This window comes from Rhagoletis pomonella, unplaced genomic scaffold (genome assembly GCF_013731165.1).
Source record: "Rhagoletis pomonella isolate Grant_MI unplaced genomic scaffold, Rhpom_1.0 Rhpom_scaffold_00007, whole genome shotgun sequence".
NCBI lineage: Eukaryota > Metazoa > Arthropoda > Insecta > Diptera > Tephritidae > Rhagoletis > Rhagoletis pomonella.
In genome coordinates, this window is record NW_023458561.1 from 2,407,519 (window position 1) to 2,414,440 (window position 6,922).

The following is a 6,922-nucleotide window of genomic DNA, read 5'->3' on the forward strand; positions in this document are numbered from 1 at the left end:
TTATTCGATGGTGAAAAATTCTGTTTTAATATTGCCTCATTATAAAAAACCAATAATATGACCATCGAAAAAGAAAATAAAGTTAAAAATGGCAACGTCTTGATTATAAAAAGGCAATAAGATGACCATCGAAAAAGAAAATAAACCTAAGAACGGCGGCACCTTGCGCTTATTTGCAAATAGTACCACTAATCAATACTTATTTGCGTGATTTAGTTATTTACAAATAAAAAATTAACTCAGCGTTTATACGGCAAATTTTACCATTTTTCTAATTGTTATTTGCAAATAATACGTGCGTATAAACGTAGTATATGTAAGTAAAACATAATTCAAGCTGAACTTTTAAATGTATAACAATTTGAGCACTGTTTTATATTAGGTACGTAATAGCGCGGTAAGATGCCGCTTGAATTAGCGCCTGGCGACTTTATCCACTGGTGCATTACTTCATACCGGCACTAAAAAGAATAAGGTACTAACAAAAATATATTTACATATATGTACATATATGTACACATGTATTAGCTTTAATCTTGTTCTAACTACAATTTCCTCTGTTTTAATAGAAATATGTAAACCCAATACTTGCCTCAAGCATCTTTGTTTATAACAAAAAAATCATTTCGAACTGTGTACTATTTTAAATATCTTCACTAGTAAAGTGCTTCATGCACACATACATTTGGTGTTTAATGCATCTCCTCGCCGGCAGAACTGCTTCCACTTTTTCGCCAGATCCGTAGGAAACGAAAAAAAAACTTATATCGCATGCTTTCCTTTTGTTTTCACTATTACACTTTGCCACGGCACACTTCATTTTGCCTTGTAGCGTCTCAATAATTGTTTAAAACCACGCAGAAATATTAACGCACAAATATTAAAATTGTTATTTGGTTTTTTCGTATGCTCACAATCAACAATTGCACCAAGATGATGTCACGCACACAGCTGGTTCTGTCAAAATCACAAAGAGCGGATTAGCGGTACCGCGATTGGCGCAATCTCTATTTCTCTCAATCGTGTGCATACACGACGTTGTTGCATATCCATACATTCATACACACTATCAACAACAACATCGCTGCAGCGCTGTGGGCTTTATTTTGATTTGAGCATTGTTATGTTCCATTTATTCGTTTTCGTCCCTGTTTTTTTTTAACATCGAGCAAAGCATTGCTACGCTCATGGGAATGTGATACAGCGGAAGATCTGCAAAACAACAAGTAATTTTTAGAAAAAAAACCGACTTAAAATGATCCAATGCTCGGATCAAACCAAATTAATATGGGACCACCTGAGACACTACCTTCCCGTTGCAAAAAGAATTATCGAAATCGGTTGACGTGGTCCCAAGTTATGCGGTAACATACATAAAAAAAAAAATAATAATATTCCGACGAACCGATAACCTCCTCCTTTTTTGGAAGTCGGTTAAAAATGTTGCTTTTGCTTCTGTACCATATATAAATCTTACATTGTTTATTTCAATGTTTTTTCTGAGGCAAATATGGTTTTATTTGTATTATAAATCTATATACATATGTATCTACATATATATAATCGTACAGAGACAATTTACTTTCCAATTAAGGTTCTGGATCTGAAACTTTGCAGAAACATTTCAGATTTAAGAATCATTCGATGTACATATTTGCACGGAAAGATTTTTAAAATTTTACATTGAGCAACTTTAAAATGTAAAACTGAATCTCACACAAGCATTCTCATTTTCACCAATTTTGAACAATTCCATTTTTTTTTAATTTTGTATGGTTTTAAAGCGTTGGAAAACTTAAAAAAAATCCTTGCGGGCAAACTGAGGGAACGGTAAAGTATTTAAACTCTCGATAAATATGCGTTTCAAGAGAATCTGGCTATTTCAGTTTTCTCTTGTGGGTTACAGAAGGGGGAGAACTCTCCCCAGACTCAAAAATTAAGATTAATTCCACAAGAGATTATTTGTCCGAGATTTAGCTGATTGGGTTTTTGAACCTCACCCTGCAAAACCCGTTGAAGGATCGATCAATTTCGCGTCCAAAAAAGAAGCCCTGTACGATAGTTGAAAAAAACAGTCTTAGGCACGGTGCACATTAGAACGATACGATACGCGATGCGATATAAAATGGGCGCAGTGCCCATTAGAGCGATGCGACACACGATTCGACACGCGATACCATATGCGGTGTGATAGCAAACCGTGTCGCATGGCTGATATGCATGCGATATTATCTCGCATTAGAGCGATGCGACACACGATTCGACACGCGATACCATATGCGGTGTGATAGCAAACCGTGTCGCATGGCTGATATGCATGCGATATTATCTCGCAGCGGTGTCACACGGCCGATACGCATGCGATATTATGTCGCAGCAGGGTCACAGTCGTGCAAGTGAGCACAGTTTTCATCGCTTCCTACCAATTCCCACGATGTCGCTCTCGAATCGTATCGCATATCGCATATCGTATCGCTCTAATGTGCATCGTGCCTTAGAGTACATGGAGCGTGCTCGCGCTCTTTCTAGCTTCCTAACTCCCCGCGGTGACCGTTATTAAGTCACTGCCAGAACATCGGCGTGTACGCATGTGTCGCTACTCTTTTGAGTCCTGACCCTATGCGGCCACTTACGTAACACTTTTAATTTTTTATTTTTGTACCTAAGTTTAAAGTCAAAGTTACGCTTTTCTTTCTTAAAGTTAATATAATAAAGAGCTTTAATATCTATGACAATACACATTTCGTTTTAATTATTTAGTCACAGCGCCGCGTACGTATTTGTCGCTACTCGCTTGAGTGCTGACCCCATGCGACCACTAACGTAACATTTTTTGGGGGAGGTAAGTTTTAAATTTTTTAAGTTTGAAGTCGAAAATATGTTTTTATTTATTTTTGTAAGTTAACGATAATAGTGTACTTTAATATTTTTGATAATAGACACTTCACCTTTTTTATTTTGAAAACCCCTTTTTCAACACTTTTGTTTTAACTTATTAAAAATTAAAGACGTCCGTCCACTTACATGTGCAAATACCCAAGAACTTTTTATTCACAATATGGCGTACAGTTACAGTTCAGTGTATCTTAACTTAGGGCGGTACCACACTTTACAACTTTTACATAGGGTATGTTCCGTACCCGCATATGTTTGATTATTACATGCTCTTTTTTTAACTTATAGCTGGGAGCTTAAAGTTAATTGTTCATCATCAAATCCAAGCTTTTTGGGAGGACGTACCGTCCTACAACTTCGAGTTTTATAACTAAAGGTTTCATGTGGTATAAGTACAGTCGCTTCAGACTCAGGTGAAAAATTCTCCTTAGATAAACATGCAGATTGTACTACAGTGTGAATCACCCCCAATAGTCCCGGAAGCTCATCACTGCCTGGTAGCTGTGCTCTAGACAGACAATCAGCTACGAGTATATCTTAACCTGGTTTGAACTGGACTGTCAAACATGGATATTTCAAAAGAAACATGAACATGCGCTGCAACCTCATAGACACGTCATCAATATTTCTTTTTATTCAAGTTTCTAGTGGCTTATGGTCAGTCTCGACAACAAATTCACGGCCATACAAGAAAAAGTGGAAGTGTTGACACGCAAACACGATTGCCAGCAGCTCCTTTCTATTTGTGCCCACCTCGTTCGTTTTTTGCTAATGTTCTTGAGGCGTATGCAACTGGATGACCCTCCTGCATCAATACACAGCCTAGACCATCCAAATACTGGCTAAGAGGCTACAATTTTAAGAAGGCTCTTCAGTTCCCGGTCATGTTCGTCTGACCATTCAAATGGACCGTTATCACGTGTGAGTCTCCTTAGTGCTGCTGATTCTTTTGACAAATTCGGAATATACTTGGCAACATACTTGAGCAAGACTTCCCCCTTGTTTTTAGGTACCCTCATATTCAAAATGGCATCAATGTATTTTTGACCAATACGATTAACGCTTAATCTACAATTATTACATAAATGAATTCTCGAGCTTATGGAACTACCCTTTACTAATTTACCTGACTCGTTATACCAATTTACAACCATTTGGTTGCTCGCTGGTGCTTTCCGTTGTTTCCCTTACTGCTGTTGGTGTTGTCCATTCGTTTTCCAGATTTGGTCACTTGCTTGCAGAACCCCTTAAAATGGCCCTTGCGCCCACATCCATGGCAAACGACGTTATTGGCTGGGCACGTGCGAAGATGCGTTGGCGAAAATAGTTGAATAACACTGTGTAATAGTATAACACTGTGCGTTTGCACTCTACACCGACTTAACTGTTTGCTTTTCGCGCTCTCCGATTTCCACCACACGGCTGATAATGGATTTATTCTGCTCCAGCAACAGTTTGTGTGCATTCGCTGCTTCATACGTCTTACATTTCTCGATGATATCCTTTAGGTTGTTATGATTTCCGTCCAATCATCTTAGCTGCAAGCTCTTATCGTGGACTCCGACAATGATGCGATCACGCAACATACGATCCCCATCCGATGTACCCCATGTACAAAGAAAATTGCAAAACTGCATTTGCTTGGGTAGTTCCATTTCAAATTCGGAAATTGTCTATCGCTCCGCCTGCTGAATTGAGTTCAACTTGAAAGTTTCCATGGAATCATTCTTTCTCGGAGTGCAATATTCATCGAACGCTTTTATTACTGCGTCCAATGTGCGTACGGGTTGTTTCGCATCGGCCGCTTCATCTGATCCCAGTTGCTGCTGTATATTTCTGTTGCTGTTTATTATCGGTTGCTCGTGTGCCAATCAACCATAGAAATGTTGCAATTTTCTGTGGTTCCGAGTTTTGCAACTTGTTGTTGGCCATCATGTACATAAGAAAGGTGCGTTTCCATGTTGGCCATTCCCTGGCTAAGTTTGAGCAATCAAGCTCGCAGGGCAATCTGTCATTATTAGCCATAACAAATGCAATCCGATCTTTGTTTAAAAAAGTTTATTTTTAGTTATGTGGTTCTAAACCACTTCTGGCACAATGTTTTAACTTGTTAAAAATTAAAGACGTCCGTCCACTTACATGTCCAAATACCCAAGAGCTTTTTATTCACAACATGGCGTACAGTTACAGTTCAGTGTATCTTAACTTAGGGCGGTACCACACTTTACAACTTTTACATAGAGTGTGTTCCGTACCCGCATATGTTTGATTATTACAAATCCACAACCTAAATATGTACATATGAAGAGTTAGTTAATGGTCTCGCCTAATAGTTAAAGAATTACAATGTAATTGTTTGGATGCTGCAATACAAATATGTACATATAAAGGATTAGTTAATGGACTTTAAACATATGATTCGAATTATACTATCCCATAAATTAACAGCCCAGCGAATCAACACTTGCTTTTGTATTTAAACGTCGCCAATTCAAAATTATTGTAGTGTTCGCAATAACAATAAATAAGTCTCAAGGTCATACCCTAGCAAGAGAATTGCTTAACGCATGGCGTATTGAGTAGGGTACGATCTTGCCCAAATACCAAGTTAAAGTTAACTACCAAAAGTAATGCATGTGGTTTCTGAAAAAAGAAATATGCAGATTTTTTAGACCACGGAGCACCCCGATTTTCGGGGATTATTACTAGTCTATTTATAAATACGAGAAACATATATCCACATTAGGGTGGTCCAAAAATGCATGTGGGGAAAAAGTAAAGTCGGAATTTTTATGCTCTCACCCCCTAGGATTGTTCTATACCGAAAAATATACCCATATTTTTTTATTTTGAAATCAAAAAATATTTAGAGGTCGCTCAAAACGCCCAAATTATTCCATGTATTTTATATGGGGAAAAAGACTTTTGGTAGAAATGGTATAGAATTCAAAAAAACGAATATTTTTCTATCGGAAAACTTATTTCATCTGCAGGATTCCCAATAATAATACCCAATTGTTTATTTAACCATTTTTTCATCGCAACTATAATTTATAGGTCCGCCAAAAAGCCACAAAAACCCCGAAAAATGCAATGCGGGGACAAATAAAAAATCGTTAGTATTAAAAAATGATTAAATAAATAATTGGGTATTATTATTGTAGGTCTCCTGAAGAGAACCAGAGTTTTCTGATCGGAAAATATTGATTTTCAAGAATTCTATACCCTTTCTACGAAAAGTTGTTTTTTTCATACAAAAATCATGGAAAATTTTGAGCGCTTTGAGCGACATGTAAATATTTTTGATTTTAAAATACAAAAAATAGGGGTACACTTTTTTCTATTTAGAACAATCCTAGGGGGTGAGAGCATTACAATTCCCACTTTACTGTTTTTGGACCACCCTAATGTACAAAGAGTCATATTAACAACACCTCATTTCATTTCATTTTTACACTTATGTTTATTTATTTATTTTTAAGAATTTTCATTAAAATAAAGTTCATTCTCTGAAGAGGTCCATATAAACCCAAATTTAAAACTTTGTAGAAAACTAAAAAAAACTAAAAATGTTCATCCAAATGTCAAAATTATTTTCTCAGAATATTTTGAGTATATAGATTTAAAGCCCTTTCAATTTTATTGCAATACTGTGCAAGTTTCAAGTGGCTAAAAATTCCCGTTGTTGCGGTTTTCTTCCATATAAAAATAAATTGTGTTTATTCGTTATATGGTAGCAAATGCGACAAAAAGAATCAAAGGTTTTAAGGCTCTTGAAACGTGCACATTATCACACTAAAATTGAATCGGCTATAAAGCTTCATACTCAAAAAAATTGTAACACTTCTGAGTAAATAAATTTGAAATTTGAATGAAAATTAGTTGATTTTTTTAGGTTTCTACAAAATTTTAAGTGTGGGTTTACATGTTTTTTTTTAAATGAACTTTATTTTAATTGAAATTGAACATACAGAAAACAAAATTTTAATGGTTAACCATAAAACAATATGAATTGCATAAAGCTTAA